Source organism: Bos indicus, chromosome 12 (assembly GCF_029378745.1).
Source record: "Bos indicus isolate NIAB-ARS_2022 breed Sahiwal x Tharparkar chromosome 12, NIAB-ARS_B.indTharparkar_mat_pri_1.0, whole genome shotgun sequence".
NCBI lineage: Eukaryota > Metazoa > Chordata > Mammalia > Artiodactyla > Bovidae > Bos > Bos indicus.
In genome coordinates, this window is record NC_091771.1 from 27,370,396 (window position 1) to 27,391,700 (window position 21,305).

The 21,305-nt window shown below is 39.5% G+C and overlaps 1 protein-coding gene across 1 annotated transcript in view; it reads left to right on the forward strand.

Annotated features, from left to right (window-relative positions):
* The first annotated feature begins 1,615 nt into the window (after window positions 1-1,615).
* Window positions 1,616-21,305, forward strand: part of STARD13 (StAR related lipid transfer domain containing 13) — a 492,634-nt gene continuing 472,944 nt past the window's right edge. Inside the window, exon 1 of the mRNA XM_070800199.1 lies at window positions 1,616-1,705. The gene's annotated coding sequence lies outside the window, so the exon portion shown is untranslated. The remainder of the gene's footprint in view (window positions 1,706-21,305) is intronic.

A 21,305-nucleotide genomic window follows, 5' to 3' on the forward strand; every position in this document is an offset into this window, starting at 1 on the left:
GTTGGACACGACTGAGCGACTTTACTTTCACTTTTCATTTTCATGCATTGGAGAAGGAAATGGCAACCCACTCCAGTGTTCTTGCCTGGAGAATCCCAGAGACGGGGAGCCTGGTGGGCTGCCGTCTATGGGGTCACACAGAGTCGGACACAACTGAAGTGACTTAGCAGCAGCAGCAGCAGTTGCCAAACTTAAACTGATAGCCTGAAGGGCAAATTTAACCAGCAGACAGATTTTATTTGGTATTCACAGTATTTTTAAACATTTTGAATAAGTTACTCACATATATAATAACTAGATTTCACATTTTTAAAATATTTGAAAATCAAGCTTAAAAAAAAAAAAAGTAGTGGATTTAGTATAATTCAGTGCACATTTCAGTTGGGTTCAGTTATTTTGGGAGGAATAGCTGCCCTTGAAATACAGACTCATGTTTCCATCTCACTTTAGCCCCTGCCCAGTGAACTGCACTCAGAGACTGCATGCATTCTCTTTTCCATTTCTGGACTAGTTTAACTCCCTCACTTTCCAGGAAAAAAAAACAAACAAAAAAAATGAGACCCATAGAGACCTCAAGATTTTCCTGAGCTTAGAGTTGATGATACAAACAGAACCAGAACTTGAACATGGGTCTCCTCGTTCCACTTCATGGTGCTGCTTTTCTATCTTATTTACATCCATAGCTACCTGCTCACTGTGATAAACTGCTTCAGGCTAGTGTCTGAGCAAAGATGGCAGAAGGACTGAACATCAAACTCCAAGAAAAGGGTAGTCATGGATCAAGACTTTAACATTGGATTTTAAAGAGGTTTGAGTATTTTGACATTTTCCCCCCTCATTCAATAACGCTTTTCTGTAGCACATTAAAGCAGGTGTCTATGAAGGTCACAGGCAAATGTTTTTCTGGTCGTTGTACATCTTTGTCCCATGAGAAGATGTGCAATTCCTTCTCACAATGACTTCCAGTTAACTTGATGGGAGAGTCCAGTTGAATTATGTCAGTGTCACTGATGATTTTATAACAGAGATACGGTAGATTTTCATTTTATCCTTGGGCCTGGTGGGTCCAAGCTAACAAACATTATTGTTGCACTCATAATCATAAATGTGAGTTTTGTTCCAATAAAGCATCCTGTCAGTTCTTACGGAGTAGACCCTTTTCTAAGTAATGAGATGGAGCCCTCCTTCACACCAGCCAGGACCAGTAAGTAGCAGAATTCGAAAAGATAAGCTTCCCCTCTTATCTCAATATATAGATGTATTGTTATTAGTTATACTTGTTCCCCAGGAAGCTGATTAACAGAAAATAGCTCCTCTATATTTTTAATGAATGAGAGGCCCATTCCAACAAAAGCATGAGAACTTCAGATTGAGTAGAGCCTTTTTTTTTTTTTTTTTTAAATAAACTTTTCTTCTCCCCAGAGAGATGTCCGGGACTCACAATGAGGTGCTTTGTGAGCTTCCAGCCAAGGTTGATCTGGCACCTCCGTCACAGAGAGCATGTGCAGACCGTGACAGGCTTTCAGGGAAGCCACTTCCCACATGTGCTCCTTTGGTTCCCTCATTGGTGCTCGGGCACAGGAGGCTGGCTCCTCCCGGTGAGCTGGGTGCTATGACAGATTAGACTTTTATGCAAGAAAATCAGTCCTGCACAGTTGATGTACTGCTTTAAATTTAAAGACCCCTTGGGACCTGAAACTGTAAGGTAAGCAGGGCTCAGCCACAATTCTTGAACTTTCAAACTGTGAATGTAATTTGAGGACGTTTCTTAAAACTCTTTTTTGTTTAATGTGAAACTTTAACATGCTGCCTTCTCCTGCTGCCTTTAAGAATAACAGCTCACTGTCAAACATGCACATATAGCTCTGATTTAAAAAGACAAAAAAAAACAAAAACAAAAACAAACAAACCCCACAAACCCATTGCTTTAAAAAAAATTCTTCCAAAATGAAATAGTCACATTGATACGTTATACTTTTAAACTTGTGTGAACATTCCCAGGATAGGCCAGGTTTTTTCTCTGCTCTCAGTGTAATAAGTATCCTTTAAAATGGGATCAAATTATCTTTGCCACTTGAAAGTGGGTCTGTATGCAAGACTAGTGCTATAGAGAGAAAATCCCAGTGGAATTGTAACCAAATGTCAGTCCAGGTCTGCGGGTCTGTATCTTAAGTGTCGCTGGCTGCCTGTTAATTTAAGCATGGGAGGGGAATCAGTGAAACCCTGCTGTTACAGTGGTGTTGGCACTGCTCTGCAAGAGGTGGAAACTGCTGGGATCAGGTGTTGCTGTGTGCAGGCCAGTTGCTTGTGATTGTGGCAAATGAAGTTGGGAGGCTAGAAGTTACTCTAATGCAGACTAAGAGTCAGAGGCTTGTCAGACAAAAGATGCTACAGAACAAGTTCGACAGTATACATGTAAAGCAGTTACTTGTCTAATGCTGTTAACAAAAATCCCAATCTTTCCGTAGAAATTTATAGGTGCTTTTAATGTTTTCATTCAAGTTCAGACTCCAAGGGTGGAATACTTTCAGGTGGGATGCTTTCAGGTATCCAAATGATCTAAGAGAGAATCACTGTAAAATCTCTCTCTGTTGGAGGGGAAGAGAAGATGCTGAATCTTCTGTCTGTGCTCTGCAGGCCATAAAGGAGAAGACCAACACCTATATTCATGCTACTTCTTTTCTCTTAAATCTCTGCTGAGGTGCCTCTTCTCTCCTAGTTTGCCTTTGGCACTTCCATGAGGACTAAGTTAACTGTCAGTATCTTAAACTTTCCCTGAGATTTTCAAACCTCTTTTTGTGCCTTTTTCGTGGACAGCACCAACCTGCATCCACACAGATCAATTAGATTCTTGCTCATCATTGTCTTTCTCCCCATGACTTGTGGTCTATGTTGTTATACTGCCTCCAGGGCACATTCTTGGGATACAAGTTGCTTTCGGTTTTCAGGCTGAGAAGGTGAACCCCAGAGGGGCGAGGGCACCCTGCCTGAAGTCTGAAGTGGCAGTACAGGTGGGACCTGACCTGGACGCCATCTGCCTTCCAGGCATTCTCCCTTCCAGGATTAAGCTGTCCAACCTGGCCCCAGGTATTTCCATGAGCCTACCCTTTGAACCACATTACTGATAAGCTGCACAGGGTTTAAGCAAAGTACTTACTCACTCTAAGGATTAGAATGTCTAAGCTACCTTTGGCCTGAAGAGAAGAAAATTCCCTCACCAGGCACACAATAAAGAATGTAGGAGAATGCAGAGTGGCTCTCTGAGGATTTTTCTCCTCTCATTGCCCTGTTTCTTGCTAGTCTAGGCACACTTTTTTTTTTTTTTAAATGGCTCAAGAGAAAAGGTGAGGTTCCTAAGGAAATGAGGCTGGGGCTGTTTACTTTGTACAGCTAGGACACTCAGGATGCAAGGTTCACAAGGATAGGCAGTGGGCTTGGATTAGCATTCCAGTGCACCACCGCCTTGTGGGAAGAGTTATTTTTAACCTGACAATATTTCTGCACATCTGCAATCCAAATACCCTGTACGTGAGAATAAATATTTAGGCAATGTGTTAGCTTTGTTAACCAGACACTATATCACAGCCGTTCTTAGGAGTTCCTTTTCTTATTTTAGTAAAATTAAAAGCAGGAGGGAAAAAAAAGAGTTGTGGGAGGAACAAAGGTGAAATATATTGCCTATGTCCGTTCAGGAAAAACTGCCTAATAAGGGATCATAATTTTTTTTTGAAGATTTCTCTCTTTATCTAAGGATGACATCTCCTCTATTGATTCACTGAAGTTCTTGTGTTTTTCATCTTGAAAATCTTGAGTCTTTTCTTCATAGCTGCATTCAGACTCTGATTTCTCAGCATCGCAATGTTTGGAGGAAGTTCCCAAAAGGTAGACAAAAGCACTAGAATTATAAGACTAAGAACAAGAATTCTCTGTCACTGTTAACAACCAAACCCTGCTGAAATCACCACCATTACAGAACTCATATTTAAAGAATCTCATTTGCCTCTAGAGCTAATAGTTGCCTTTTGTTATTTTTTTCACTTTTTACTGAATGAATGGAAGGCTGAAGGAATAGCTGAATTTATCTTCTACAATTTCACATCCCATGTGACACACATTCCTTCAATAATTCTGTAAGTTTTTACTGAGATTATCCAGCATGCAAATCTAGGTAAACAAAAACCCTGAGAGATATGGTTAGACCATTTATTTTTTAAAAGCTCTAGGACATTGAAGACTATGACTTAAAAGTTAATAACCTGACTGTATCCTTTCACAGACAAGATGGAAGATAATTTAAATATTTTATCTATGTAATTTGGTGTATTAGGCAAAATAATAGAAAGTGCAACCTATCACCTAGGTACCGGTAGCAGCACCACAGGGCTCAGGGAGACATGGCTGGCAATTTCCAGGAGCTTTTGGTGACTCCTATACGCCTGCCCTCTCAGACAGCCATAAATGTAGACGAGGAGGTAAGAACAGGGTCAAGCAGCAATCATGGCCCTGGGAACCACACTGGTTTTTAAAATCACAGTAGTAACAGTAAGATGGGTCAAGGGAAAAATAGCATTGGGATACCTATAGGGTGGGAGAATATTAAACATATGTCATATTCTTGATGTGATTCTGTAGAGATGCCAGATGGTGGAGAAGTTGAGCAATTTCCTTGAGAAAATACTTGGAATAAAGTGCCTGGATGTCATCCTAGCCACGTTTGGCGGCACTTATTTTAAGTAGGAGGTTACTCACCATTGCTGTCTTTAGACAGTTTCAAGAGGAACTTAGACATATTGCTTAATTTTCGCAAACTGGCAAGATTCAAAAATGGTTTATTAAAGGAGTGGTTTGTGGAACAACTGAAAGAGATGCTAGTGGATTCCTAGAATCAGAATAGATTTACTAAAAAAAAAAAAAAATCACCTTGATGGTCACATTTCTTTTCTCTAATGTATTGTTAGCTTGGTAGACAGCATGTAAAAGCAGATAGCCAAAGGTAATTTGATCTAAAGCAAATTGGTCAACACAATAAATTAGTTGAAAATGAAGATCTTCCATCATTATAGGTTCCATTATGGGTGACAAAACATAGGACAGCTTTATAAAGCTGTAGGTATCTGTAAACATTATTTTACACTTTTCAGAACTTTTTGTTTATATCACTATGTACATCCTTTATCTTCAAACAATTACTCTGTCTTTATTGAAAAAGTTTGAACAATTAAGGAATCACTCAAGAAAACCTAAGCATCAAGCAAAAGGAGCTAATTATTTGAAGCTAATGAAGTAATTAAACAATAGACCATCACTGTGATTTATGTATTATTTTAGACTTTTTAAGCAAACACATGCTCATTACGGGAAAATTATAAATACAAACCAGAAAAAAATTGTTTAACATAATGATATTCAAATAGGGCTGACCAATGATTTCACATTAGAGTATGATAGGCTTTAATATGTGTTTCTGATGACTAACATATGATATTTTACTTACCATATGGCATTTGAAACCTAGTATATTTTTAAAAAATAATCCATCAGTTGATAGACATTTACATTCTAATTAATTGCTGAATAGTCAGATTGTTTCATTCTACATTATAAGTAGGCTTAATAGGAATAACTAACTGGAAATGAGCTAGAAATTTAAGAAATTAAACTATTGAGAAAAGGCAAAATATGAACAAAAATATATAAGGTGAAAAATGGGTCACAATTCTGTCCAGAGTATACAAAAAATGACCAACTTTGAAAAAATGCCGATTGGCATTATTCTGTTTTAACTAGATCGTTGTTTTGACAAAACTGTCTTCTTGAACAAATTGTTTTTTGTCAAATTGCTTTTAGCTAAATTAAATCTGGCCAAATTAGTGGGAAACATTGTTCAAGGAAATGCCATAGACGAAATACTACTTACCACATGAACTTCAGTGGGGCATTGTGTAATTCTTTCATGATGTTATTGGAGACAAGATTAAGAAATATGAGCTGAGCTAATGCAATTAGAAGATTAATAACTGGTTGAATGAACATACTTAGAGATACTTCTTAGCAACTGGGGATAGGGGGAGCTGATTGGTGTTGGCTTATTAAAAAAACTCTGTTATTGGTCTTATCCTAATATTTTCACTTTAGATAAGTGTATGTTTAACAAATTTCTTAATATATTATTGCTTTGACATCATCAAAATCCAAACAGATCTTAACATGTTGGAATAATGATCTGAATCTCCCTAGATCTTTACAATAATGACAAATATAAGATTATTTAGTTGGTTTGTAAATATAAATGTACAAATACCAGTTGGAAGAACTTGTGCTTGTGAAATAAAACTTTGTAATTTTGGTTGATAGTAATAAATTCTATACAGTGTAGACGAGGCAATGTGGCCTTTGGTGACATTGTTAGAAACATAATGGAGGAGTATGCATGCGACATGCTACACGCAGAGACCTGCGCCAACTACAGTGCAAGCCTTTAGTTACAGCCCAACCCGCGTGACTTCTGTTGCTTGTGAGTATACATTCCATCCTTGAACTACCCTTGAATCCTACAGTCCAAATTATTGGTCAATTCATATGATGACTTTAAGACTTCCTATTCCAAAGGATCTTTTCATTTCAAGGTTAGTGAGGCATCTGTGGGTGAATATAGAGAGGAGGGTAGTAGTTAGCCCAGAAGGGCAGGGGAAACCTTTAAGTCTCTACAAGATTAAGAATAATTGATTAAATTTTATAACAAAGTATGGTTGGACAGTCAGGACCCTGTAGGACAGGGTCAGGTAAGAAAATAGTCTTCAATTGTGTCAGCAACCAGGAGAAAGATTTCAGATGCAGTGGAACAAATTGTGGAAGTCTCAAAGGACAAGGACCATCTGAGATCCAGGAGACAGTGTGGAACACACCAGCCGAGCCAAGGCATGAGAGGCTGGAAAATGCATGAATTCACTCTGAATGACAGAAAGACTCAGGAGAGAAGGGAAACCACCGATGAGCTGACCTCTTTTCCCTGTGCCACTGCTAGGACTGTGTTTACATGGTAGACTTCTGCGTTCCTTTCCATTTGTTTCTACAAGGGTTGCTTTCCTGTGTCTGTGCTCCTGTTTACCATCTGCATCTGTTGATGATTGGCTCAAGGCTGAGTCTTTATCCCAGGTCTGCAAGTGATTCTCAGAAACCTATGATTTCCATCGCTCTTAGAGTCACTGGAAAGAAGTCAGTACATAGTGTGACTTACAGCACGGCCTAAGATTTAGAGCTAGGCCCTGCAACATGCCAGCTTTGGGAAAGGCATGTAAGGGTTATCAGTCTGTTTCCTCATGGGTAAAAATAGAGATCATAATAGTATTAACCTGGTAGGGCTGTCAGGAGAATGAAATAAAATCACGCCTGGTAAGCCAGCTAGCATGGCAACTGGAACATTCAATAAAGTGTTTAATTCCTATTGTTGTTGCTTTTAATTAGCCTCCATTCCAACCCTGTATATACCCTGGGAAAGAGAATTTACTTCTAGTAACCAAAACTGGTCCAAGAATATTCCCCGCTGCTGCTGCTGCTAAGTCTCTTCAGTCGTGTCCGACTCTGTGCGACCCCATAGACGGCAGCCCACCAGGCTCCCCCGTCCCTGGGATTCTCCAGGCAAGAACACTGGAGTGGGTTGCCTTTTCCTTCTCCAATGAACGCTGTGTAAACTGAATAGATAATGTATCCCATATACATGATTTACCACTTCTCAAATACATGTAGGTTCTTTTGTGGTTAATAAGAACTAAAAGCTGTATAATAAGCGTTATGTAGCACTGTGTGAAATTCTCCAACAATAAGAGCAAACATTATATAGTACTTAATTTGACAGATAGCCCAAACACTTTAAATATATTATTACCTGACTTACTCTTCAGAGCTCCCTATGACGTAGAAACTTGAATTATTCCTAGTTTTCACATGCTGACACTGAGGTAGAACAGTGCAGGATGGAACTGGCATTCAAAACCAAGCAACTGGATACAAGGTGTCTCAGCTTGTAACCACTGTGTTCAATTAACATTGCCAAGGAGTCTTCTCTCTAGCTTGTGTGTAATTCCTAGACTAAAATGGCGTCTAAGATTCCATCCATAATGCTACCCATAAATGCTATGATTCTGTATAGTGAGTCCTGAACCATATATCTGTAACATTCAAATAGCATGCATTCAGAGAATTGTTGGCCATTTCTTCTGAGATTCATGGAGATGGTGCATAAATTTTCTGCTGTTTATAGATTAAGAAGCTGTGGCATGCCATTCCCAGAAATTCTGCCAAAAGCCCTGGGGTCAAAGGCATGTGTAGACCTTACTAAAAGGCCAAGTCTCATTTTAGCAGCAGCTTCTCTTCCTTCAGGGGCAAGTCAGGTTATTTTATGTCTTGGTTTATCCCAGGCCCCTGTGGTCAGGGGCAGAGTATACTGACACATTTAGCCCAATGGCCTGCACTGAACCAGCCAAGTGACACTGACTTATGACCTCCCCCCTTGGGACCTTCATGAAGCATAAGTTATGACACATAAGAGAACCCTGGAGAGAGTCAAAGCTTGGCATTCATTTTATTTTTAGCTTAATGGTTCCCTCTTCTCTCATTTCAGATCAGTCCTTTCTCAATGGCTGCTTCTGAAAGCCGGCCAGCCTCTAGTTCAACAACATTACTTAGGCTCATTATTGGGAGAAACATGGGAAAGCCAAAATAAACAAGCACTTTTCCTTGCAAGAGAAAAAATATCCTAGGTAGTAATTCCTCCATATTCTGAAATGATCCTATTAGGCATTGTCTTTCCATCAAAATTAAATAGTACAAAGGAACTGGGAGAAGGGAGCTGGTGGAAAAAGCATCGTTTCTCTTGAGCTGCTGGTCAAAAGGAATAATTTGAATGTTCTTATTACTTACTTAGAGGTACAGAAGTAACCATTATTTCTTGACCATGATACGATCAAGTAGTATCCATGGATTGTTTTCTTATTTTTTGTCCTTCACTTGATATCCTCCTTCATGTTTTATAGCATTAGATTAAGAGTTCTTAATGTTTTTTTTCTGTCTTTTATGAGGGTGGGCATGGGGAAGCATATATACCTTGAGAATATGAAAAATGCCACAGGGGTGCTTTCTTGAAGATTTTCATAAACTGCATAAGCTGTCAAAGGGTTCAGGTGTTGTCCTATTCTGATTTTTATGTACAATGAGTCACAGGTTAAAACGTGATCAAGAATTACCTTGAATAAGGAGCAGGGACTTGCCTTTAAGGAACCTGAGTTGTGTTGTTGGATACTTCACTGATTGGTGCCTGACCTTGAAAGGGTGGCCTGGTAACAGGGACTCCATCTCTTCTGGCCTCCAGTTCGCTCATCATTGTGACATTTACAACATAGTTTATAAACAGTTTCTCCCACACTGTCTCATTGTATCCTTTTGGTCGAGAGGAGTAAGGTTTTTCAATTTGATAACTGAAATTCAAAACAAGCAACTTATTTCCTCCAGGTGAGAAAGAGTATTAGTAAGTCCATCACATGCAGCAAGCTGTGAATGCCTCAAACTTTTAACCGAATTCAGTCATTGTAGCTCTGTGCTTCCTCAGAGAAGAAAACCTCAGAAGAAATGTACTATTTATGTTGAACCCCAAATGTTGATTTGTTCTTTCTCACTATGATACCAAAGACTCAATGACTGTGAAAGCGAATTGAATGCGTCTGCAACTAAATCCTTATTTAATGTGTGTGATGAGTGACAATGGATCACAGGAATACGTAGAATCAAGAAAATATGTAGATGCAGGAATATGTAGAATCAAGAAAGCCTGCATGGGTAGTTTCACGTGGTGAAAAAGGTGCCAAGTAGAATACAATGTGATGTTGAAAAATCAGTGCCTCTTCAGCACTCCTACATTTTCCCTCCCAGCTCCTGAGTTCTAATTGGAAAGGACCTGTAATCGCTAGGGTCAAATAAATGTCTGTTTCATCTCTGGAGGGGTGAGGACAGAACAGAAACTAGTCCCCAGTGGTGTCTGTGCCGCCTAATTCTCATTCCTCCTCCTGCAGAAGCTGCACTTGGACACGTCCCTTCCTGTTACAGGGTGCCAGGCCCTCTTCAGAGCGGTGAGGTCAGACTTTATCACTGCTCAGACTGCAGGAGGAACAGGTGCTGTAGCGTCAGGTTTAGGCAAGTAAAACAGACACTGGTCTCCTCATTCAAGGGAGTTTGGAAACCATGGGCCTCTCATTTCCCTGTTCAAATCAGATCAGTCGCTCAGTCGTGTCCGACTCTTTGCGACCCCATGAATCGCAGCACGCCAGGCCTCCCTGTCCATCACCAACTCCCGGAGTTCACCCAGACTCACGTCCATCGAGTCAGTGATGCCATCCAGCCATCTCATCCTCTGTCGTCCCCTTCTCCTCCTGCCCCCAATCCCTCCCAGCATCAGAGTCTTTTCCAGTGAGTTAATTCTTCGCATGAGGTGGCCAAAGTACTGGAGTTTCAGCTTTAGCATCATTCCTTCCAAAGAAATCCCAGGGCTGATCTCCTTCAGAATGGACTGGTTGGATCTCCTTGCAGTCCAAGGGACTCTCAAGAGTCTTCTCCAACACCACAGTTCAAAAGCATCAATTCTTCGGTGCTCAGCCTTCTTCACAGTCCAACTCTCGCATCCATACATGACCACTGGAAAAACCATAGCCTTGACTAGATGAACCTTTGTTGGCAAAGTAATGTCTCTGCTTTTGAATATGCTATCTCGGTTGGTCATAACTTTCCTTCCAAGGAGTAAGCGTCTTTTAATTTCATGGCTGCAATCACCATCTGCAGTGATTTTGGAGCCCAGAAAAATTAAGTCTGCCACTGTTTCCACTGTTTCCCCATCTATTTGCCATGAAGTGATGGGACCGGATGCCATGATCTTCGTTTTCTGAATGTTGAGCTTTAAGCCAACTTTTTCACTCTCGACTTTCACCTTCATCAAGAGGCTTTTTAGTTCCTCTTCACTTTCTGCCATAAGGGTGGTGTCATCTGCATATCTGAGGTTATTCATATTTCTCCCAGCAATCTTGATTCCAGCTTGTGTTTCTTCCAGTCCAGCGTTTCTCATGATGTACTCTGCATATAAGTTAAATAAACAGGGTGACAATATACAGCCTTGACGTACTCCTTTTCCTATTTGGAACCAGTCTGTTGTTCCATGTCCAGTTCTAACTGTTGCTTCCTGACCTGCATACAGATTTCTCAAGAGGCAGATCAGGTGGTCTGGTATGCCCATCTCTTGAAGAATTTTCCACAGTTTATTGTGATCCACACAGTCAAAGGCTTTGGCATAGTCAATAAAGCAGAAATAGATGTTTTTCTGGAACTCTCTTGCTTTTTCTATGATCCAGAGGATGTTGGCAATTTGATCTCTGGTTCCTCTGCCTTTTCTAAAACCAGCTTGAACAACAGGAAGTTCACGGTTCACATATTGCTGAAGCCCGGCTTGGAGAATTTTAAGCATTACTTTACTAGCGTGTGAGATGAGTGCAATTGTGCGGTAGTTTGAGCATTCTTTGGCATTGCCTTTTTTTGGGATTGGAATGAACACTGACATTTTGCAGTCCTGTGGCCACTGCTGAGTTTTCCAAATTTGCTGGCATATTGAGTGCAGCACTTTCACAGCATCATCTTTCAGGATTTGGAATAGCTTAACTGGAATTCCATCACCTCCACTAGCTTTGTTCGTAGTGATGCTTTCTAAGGCCCACTTGACTTCGGCAAAGACTAATAGAGTTTTGCCAAGAAAATGCACTGGTCCTAACAAACACCCTCTCCCAACAACACAAGAGAAGACTCTATACATGGACATCACCAGATGGTCAACACTGAAATCATATTGATTATATTCTTTGCAGCCAAAGATGGAGAAGCTCTATACAGTCAGCAAAAACAAGACCAGGAGCTGACTGTGGCTCAGACCATGAATTCCTTATTGCCAAATTCAGACTTAAATTGAAGAAAGTAGGGAAAACCACTAGACCATTCAGGTATGACCTAAATCAAATCCCTTATGATTATACAGTGGAAGTGAGAAATAGATTTAAGGGCCTAGATCTGATAGATAGAGTGCCTGATGAACTATGGAATGAGGTTCGTGACATTGTACAGGAGACAGGGATCAAGACCATCCCCATGGAAAAGAAATGCAAAAAAGCAAAATGGCTGTCTGGGGAGGCCTTACAAATACCTATGAAAAGAAGAGAAGTGAAAAGCAAAGGAGAAAAGGAAAGATATAAGCATCTGAATGCAGAGTTCCAAAGAATAGCAAGAAGAGATAAGAAAGCCTTCCTCAGCAATCAATGCAAAGAAATAGAGGAAAACAACAGAATGGGAAAGACTAGAGATCTCTTCAAGAAAATCAAAGATACCAAAGGAACATTTCATGCAAAGATGGGCTCTATAAAGGACAGAAATGGTATAGACCTAACAGAAGCAGAAGATATTAAGAAGAGATGGCAAGAATACACAGAAGAACTGCACAAAAAAGATCTTCATGACCCAGATGATCACAATGGTGCCAGACATTTCCCTGTTAGAGAAGCTTTAAACTGGATCAGATCTGAGAGAGCCTATCTGCCTTCGTCCCTCTCTGCTCTCCTTCCTCCCTCTTCCTTCTCTCTTTCTCCTTCTGAAAATTAAAGGCAGAAATATATGTGTAGATAGTTAAGGATCTGTTGGACTTTAGTCTACAGTGTGACAGACTATGTCTTCTGAACACCAGGACACAGAATTTCATCACCTTGTGATGGACATTTCATTTTACAGATTCAGGAAATGGGTGTTCAACGGGTTAAGAGATGGTCCAAAGCCACAGAATTAGTTTGAGGGATAGAAGTGATTCCTAGTGATGTTTTTTCTCAAATCATCAAATTGTCTGCCAGATAATACTACTGCGAAGAGTGACTGAACTGAGGATAGGTATGGGAGAACAGAAACAAATAAAGGCCATCCAAATGAGAACAGAGGTAATTTATTTAGCGTTTACTGTAACAAGGGAGTCAGCCACCATCACATGCACTTCAGGGACTTGAAGGGAGAGGAACATAACACCTGCTGCTGCTGCTGCTAAGTCGCTTCAGTCGTGTCTGACCCTGGGCGACCCCATAGATGGCAGCCCACCAGGCTCCCCCGTCCCTGGGATTCTCCAGGCAAGAACACTGGAGTGGGTTGCCATTTCCTTCTCCAATGCATGAAAGTGAAAAGTGAAAGTGGAGTCACTCAGTCGTGTCCGACTCTTCGCAACCCCATGGACTGCAGCCTACCAGGCTCCTCCTTCCATGGGATTTTCCAGGCAAGAGTACTGGAGTGGGGTGCCATTGCCTTCTCTGACATGACATCTACTATAGTGGAAAATCGGAAGGTGAGAAAAGGTGTGATTTTTCTGGACACTGCTGGCAACAGCAGGAGGAGGGCTAGCTAGAAGTGCAGCATCCCATATGATTGGTTAGGACAGCATTTTTTTTTTTTTTGGCTAATTAACTCTTGAGTTGGAAGCAGGGATTAAATAGAATAGGGAATTTGACCATCTCTTGCCAAGTCCTGACTCTGATGAGCTCACTGCTCAGAGGCTGGCCTCAGAGCTCGGTTGTTACCTTTGGTCTAGCCATTGTTGGCTTGTACATTCACTCTCTTAGGCGGGATTGATAAGGAATGCAGCCCTTTTCCCATCTCCCAGAGAAGACATATCAATGATATCTTTGAGTCTTTCTTCTCCTTTACCCTCTGTGTTCCGTCTGTCACAAGTTCTCTCCTTGAGAAATCTCTCTGACATTTACTCTTTTCCTCCTACCAAGTTCTTGTTGAGAACATCATCTCAGGAACTGCCAAAACTCTGACCTAGCCAGACTCCTTCTTCCACTCCCCTGAACATTAAGTCTATCCAGCAGATTGGCCATTCTTATGCTGTGCTGTGCTATGTTTAGTTGCTTAGTTGTGTCCAACATTTATGACCCCATGGACTGTAGCCCTCTAGGCTCCTCTGTTCATGGGGATTCTCCAGGCAAAATGTCCTCCTCCAGGGGATCTTCCCAATCCAGGGATCAACTCAGATCTCCCTCATTGCAGGCAGATTCTTTACTGTCTGAGCCACCATTATCCCCAAACCAGGTGTCTCACCCAGGCCCAAAGCAAATGAAACACCTAATATGCCTCCATCCTAACCAGTGATGATAAACCTATCAAGTCTTCAGCCTGACTTTTAGTTCCCTTCATGGCCTGGCTTGCATTGCCAACTGAGCTTTATATTGCCCGTCCCTTACCACCACTTTCCCTGATCACCAATGCTATGGGCGGTAACCCGCACAAAGAAAGGCCCTAGACTAGGTACCTAGTGGGTTATGAATTTGTCCTCAGTTAAGCCTGTGGTTTCTTTATGTTGTATGGCCACAGCCTATACTCTCACACTTGATAGTCACCACATAGAAATGTCATAAAGTCAACCTCATCTTTTAGGTTTTTCTTAGTATTTTATAATCTTGAAAGTATTTTTCATATTTGTCACTTCAAATGATTCTCCTAACAAACTTGGGAGGAGGTTTAATACGATATATTTTATAGGTGAGAAAATACATGCTTCATAAATTATGTGATTTACCCTAAAGTCAGACAGATAGTAGATGGGAAGAATAAATAAGTCAACAATATTTTCACAGTCTCTATTCTTAGAACCATGTTCTAGATATCCATCCACATGACCACTTTTTTTTTCTTTTTCTGACCACTTATTTTACATATTTTTTTCTGACTGCTATAGAATACTTGTGTAATATATAAAAGGTTAAAAATAAAAGAAAAAAAATCACTTATAAACATTCCCCTATAGATAACCAATGTTAACATTTTATATATTTCTGTAGTTCTTTTTCTACTATTCCAAAATAATTGATCCCAAACTATATATAATTTGTATTACTCTTTGTAATACAATTACTCTTTGTTAATTAAAATATGACAAATATATTTCTCCATGTTTTAAAAATTTATAATAAAAAGATTCATGTGAATATTTGATGCATAATAATTCATTTATTGGTACATAAAATGTAATAAACTATACCCAAGCAACTAAACATTTAGTTTGTTTACAACTTTTCTATTTTTTAAAATGCTATCAATTTTATGTCCATAATGTATTTTGATCATTTACTGAGACTGGTTCTAAGATTTCTATCATTAAAAGCAATATTGTGTGATACTAGAAAATTATTTTCTAGAAATATAGTTCTAATTCAAACTACTATCAGCAGTTAATGAGAATAAACACTTCACCTCACTCCCACCAACACTGAATTTAATATTCTCTAAACCTTATGAAGTATATGGAGAAAACAGTGTCTCATTTTAATTTGTATTATTCTTGTTTACTGCCATTGAGACCAAAATTTTTTTTCAGATTTTCATCAGCTTTTTATATTTCCTCTCTAGGAAGATTTTATGTCTCTTTACCCATGTGAGTAATGGGGTTGTGGCTGTTTTCAAATTAATGGGTATGAGCTTTAAACATTAATCTTAACCCTTTGTGATCTCTTCTGAGGCAACTACAAGAAGGGCTACAGCACAGCATGCCATTGACTTCCACGGAATTCTATTTCTTTGTTTCCTCAGAAAACAGCTACAAACCTAGGAGTCACATCTGGTAAAGAGGGGTAGGTTTCTCTCAACAGAACTGGATTGGAAAGTCCCCAAGAATAGGCATTTCATCCTCTTTTTTTGTATCCTCAATGGAGAACAGCCCAATCCTGGACCATGCTGAGGTATAAAACAAACACTTGACTTCTTGACTTAAGATAAGGTGGTGGGGGGTAGGTGGGTGGGAGGGGGACAAGATTGTAAAGTGAAGGTACTTGGTTTGATTTGCTGGGGGCCACAGAGCAAATTAAGGGTATCCTGTTCCCTTGACCAGCCACAGACTGACTGGAATTCTAAGCTTGTTTAAGAAGAGTATTGATGATTTCAAATAGTTTTTGCCAGAGTTTCGAGTAGTCTTTCAATCACAAAATTTTCAAGACAAAGCAAATTTTAATGTCATTTTATACATGCCATAGTGTGTCATTATACAATCAAATTAACACAAGTGTTACTTTGAGCAGTTTTAACTGTTAGAAATATCTTTTTAAACCAATAGAAACTACAAGTAGTAGTACACATAATAGCCCTATTTCAAAAAAACTAAATCTAGCCTAATATTATTAACATAAAGGAGCATATGAATTTAGTTTACACAAACTGCTCCAGCACAAACTGGCAGGACCCTCGCCGGGAAGGGCAGCACCTGGGACATGGTCCGCAGGCCCTGCCACATATGTGCCTCACCCCCACTCTCCTCCCTCAAAGGTCATCTGAGGGCCTCTCAACTTCTCAAAATCTCTGTTCAAACAGAGCATTGGTATCTCTGAAATTTAATGGAGATTGTTATCCAAGAACAGAATGTGAAACTGTATCAGGTATGATTTAAGCCCATGAGTAATCAAGATTTAGATATTTTATTTGGGTTCTAGACATACTTCCCACGTTTGAGTACATGGGAAATCTGAATTTTTGAGCGATAGTGCAGTTGAGGGGGAAGAGAGAAGGCTAGGTCTGGATTAGCTAGCCCAGAGTTATTTTGCTAGAAAAAATAGCTGCCAATGATATTTGAAAGATAAATTTTTAAAACTGATTTTTCCCCCAAATTGCAGGCCGATTTCATTTAGCATGTCCAACTAAAAGAAGACTTTTGTTCTGCCCTACAATTGCAACTCAATGAGGATATTTTTCCTTTTGCATCCCTGCTGGTGAAGGGATTACTGGAGTGAATAATAAAAAGTATGATAAGAAAAAGATTCTCTAGGCTGAGTCAGAAACTATCCCTCTATTAATAAGTGACTTAATTTTTCAATAATTTGGACTTCTTATCTGCCAGAAGAGGAAAACACTAACTACTCTATCTCCCACAGAGCTTATGAGCTGTAAACACAAAAGCACTTTGAAAAATTAAGAGCACTACATGAACATAATAAGCATATGTACACCTATGTTTATAGCAGCATGATTCACAATAGCCAATTCAAATGTCCATCAGCTGATGAATGGATAACCAAAATGTGGTATATATGTACAACTAAATACCATTCAGCCTTAAGAAGGAATGAAATTCTGATACATGCTACAATATGGACCAAACTTAAAGACATTATGCTAAGCAGAATAAACCAATCACAAAAGAACAAACACTGTATGATTTCACTTATATAAGGCACCTAGAACAGACAAATGCATAGAGATGGAAACAAAAGTGATTACCAGGGGTTGGGGAAGAATGGAATGGGGAATTATTGTTTAGAGGGTATAGACTTTCAGCTTGGGATGATGAAATGTTCTGGGTGGTGGTGATGGTTACATAAAAATGTGAATATATTTGACTGTACATTTAAAAATGGTTAAAATTTTGTTTTATATATTTACCACAATAAATAATATTTACTACTGTGTACACTGTAAAATAAAAACATAATTTATAGAATAAAGTAATAACTAGAAATGATAGTAGATAGATTTACTGGTATAAGTAGTATTAGTAATGAAAATAGCAATAATTTAGGTAGGTTGGAGAAAGTGTTCAGATTGATCAGATTTATGCAAAAGGGTGGGCTCAGCTACTTAGATAAAAATATTTTCATATATTTGTGTAGGTAAACTGAGACAAAGTGGCCTTTAGACAATTACATCTAAAAATTTCAAAATAAATTAAGGACTCCAGAGAAAGCTTATATATGTTGTAAGTATCCTAGAAGAATAAATTTTAAAATGACTCAATTTTCCCTAGAACTTATCCTCAAGCAGTTTAGGAAAAAGCTTTGAACATCTGCATATTTTCTACATGTTGAACTTTAAGTCCACAGTCTCAGAGCCTCTGCTGTGTTTTGATACCATCCTGTGCAATATGCGATCACTTATTATTTACCCGTTTCTCTTTCCTGGTAATACTCTGAGGTCTGTGAGGGCAGGGATCATGCGTCTTCTTCAATACTTGAATACACAGTACCTAGTACATGGCCTGGCACCTAGTAGGTGCACAATGTGAATTCGTTGAATGAATGAACAGATGCATGGGGGTGGAATCATATATTAAACATATTTTAGAGCTAAATAGGATTTGTGATACCATCACTGCAGTGGGTGAACATGTCTTAACATATCTACACCAACATCCTCACTAGAAGGCTTCAGGGTTCAGGTTCTCCAGGGAAAATTCTTGGGACAGAGGGTCAGTAGAGGGTTTGTCTGGGCACACCTGCCCCTCTCAGGTAAGCCCCAGGGGTCTCTGGTGTGAGTGAACCAGGACTTAAAGTCCTGGGCATGATCTGCTCATTGAAATCCCTTTGGAAATGCAGGTTTCCATAAGAATCTAAATTATTCTGAGGACTTCCTGGGCTACATATCCATAGTGAGACGCTCCAAGCCATTCAGCAAATCCGGGAGAGACATCAGCTTCCATCCCTAAATTCTCTGGCCTATTAAGTCATTCTAGCCCATGTCCCCACGTCTAGATGACTGGCATGGTATGGGAGCACAGGCCCAATTAACCAGACCTGATTGTTTGAGAAAAGCTCATAATCTGATATTCTATGGAAAATTTTCAGCTTTCTTTTAATGAAAAATTTTTTTGTGAGCCAAGAAAAATAAATCTGTAAGTCATCCACAAGTTTACCTGAATGTATTGAAAAGCTTGCCAAGAGTTCACGTATTTTTTAGAATAGGCTTCCCTTTTTCCCTTCCATTCTTCTTTCCTAATGTTCTTTTTCCTTCCAAGCCCCCTCTCCCCTTCCTTCCTCTACTCTCCCTTCCCTCCTTTCCTTCCCTTTCCTTTCTTCCTTCACACCTTCCTTCCATAACATTTACTGAGCAGCTACTATTCCAAAGGACTATTTTTAGCACTGAATATAGAGCAGGAAAAAGGCAGGCTATATAAAATCAGAATTCAGACTCTGGTGGGGCAGAAGGGGAGACAAGCAGTAAATAAAAAGTTAGAATACATGGTGACCATTGCTATGGAGAAAAATAAAGCAGGGAAGTGGAAAGGAGTGGGAGAAGGTGTTGCAAATTTAAACAGAAGAGTGGGGGGAAACAGTAAATGCAAAGGTAAGATGGGAGTATGACAGCATGGACTGTGAGTGGATGGCATTGCTAACTTTCTTAAATTCTTCTGCACTAAAAAACTCTGCTTCTAGTAAGTTGCCCATTTTCAAGCATCAGCACTTTAAGTCTCTCTAGAAACCCAGTTCAGTTCAGTCGCTCAGTTGTGTCCAGCTCTTTGTGACCCCATGGACCGCAGCACACCAGACCTCCCTGTCCATCACCAACTCCCGGAGTTCACTTAAACTCATGTCCATTGAGTTGGTGATGCTATCCTCTCTCTGTCGATCTCATCCTCTGTTGTCCCCTTCTCCTCCTGCCTTCAATCTTTCACAGCATCAGGGTCTTTTCCACTGAGTCAGTTCTTCGCATCAGATGGCCAAAGTATTGCAGTTTCAGCTTTAGCATCAGTCCTCCAATGAATATTCAGGACTGATTTCCTTTAGGATGGACTGGTTAGATCTCCTTGCTGTCTAAGGGACTCTCAAGAGTCTTCTCCAACACCACAGTTCAAAAGCATCAATTCTTCAGTGCTCAGCTTTCTTTATAGTCCAACTCTCACATCTATACATGACTACTGGAAAAACCATAGCTTTAACTAGGTGGACCTTTGTTGGCAAAGTAATGCCTCTGCTTTTTAATAAGCTGTCTAGGTTGGTCATAACTTTTCTTCCAAGGAACAAGCATATTTTAATTTCATAGCTGCAGTCACCATCTGCAGTGATTTTGGAGCCCACAAAAATAAAGTCTGTCACTGTTTCCACTGATTCCCCATCTATTTGCCATGAAGTGATGGGACCAGATGCCATGATCTTAGTTTTCTGAATGTTGAGTTTTAAGCCAACATTTTCACTCTCCTCTTTCACTTTCATCAAGCATTTCCCTCAGGACTTGAAAAGCAGCAGCATTTCCCTCAGGACTTGAAACCTGAGCTGTACATGGCAGCAATCCCAGGAACCAATTCCTGACCTTCCTCTGGCTGTTGCCTACACCAAGCTCATATGGAAATTTACCAACAATTTACACTGGTTAGTTCACTCATTCATTCATTTGTAAAATATCTACTACGTACCAATCACTATATTTAATGCTGGGGAATCAAAGACGAGGAACCATAGTTGATGCTGTTCATAGGCTTGCATCTAATACTGAGAAACAAATATAAACATAAATAGATACAATAAAGGAGACACAAGAGCATATACATACAATAGGATCATTCCTATCTGGGATGATCAGAGAGAGCATAGTAGTGATTAATAAAGTCTCTATTTATTACAGATTTGTATGTCATTACATGTTGACTGTAATATGTTAGTTTCCTGGGTTGATATATTACAGACAGTCATAGAAAAATATCATCATTTCTTGTCAGTAAACATATCTCTTCTCTGAAAGAAGTATTCATTGCTGGAGGCCTGATTTCAGCTGCATAATATTTAGGTGGGATTTTAGCTCATGCTATTCAAAATAAAAGTTTATTAAGGTTCATTAGTGTTGTTTATGCCCATTTAACTATAAAGTAACATTTAAATTCGAGTTAAGTTCTCATTAATAATTATATTCTGAATTTGGAAAGGCATTAGGGATTAGGTCTGCTTGTCCAATTAAAGTTAATTGTAAGAAAGACAAATTCCTATTATTAACTTGTGTTTCTACAGCATTCAGAACTGTAAAATGCCATGCTGTTATTTTGTGCACCTATTTCTCAGCATTCGTCCAGCAGACCTAGAGACGGGGCAAGCAGACTCTTTTACAAACAGAGAAATGAGCTCCTCCATGAGGTGTGGCCTGTCAAGGGCCACAAGGACTGGCATTGGAGAAGCAAAATAACAAGCCACAGAGTCTGATTCCTGAGGATTATTATTTTGATCAAAGTCTCCTTCAGTTTAGTTAGCTACAGAAGATTTGGAGGTATGTAAAAATCAGGCAGAAGTATTTCCAAAACTTTCCATATCTGACTAACCAAGGTAAAATCAGGAATTAATCTAACAGCTTTTGCACCATGGGCACAATATTTCTTAGATATTTACCTGTTTTAATTTTCACCAAATTGTATTTCAACCCTTTTCTTTATGTTATTCAGATTTTTTGAGGTCTAGTTCATATACCATAATCTTTACCCTTTTAAGTTGAACAATTCAGTGAGT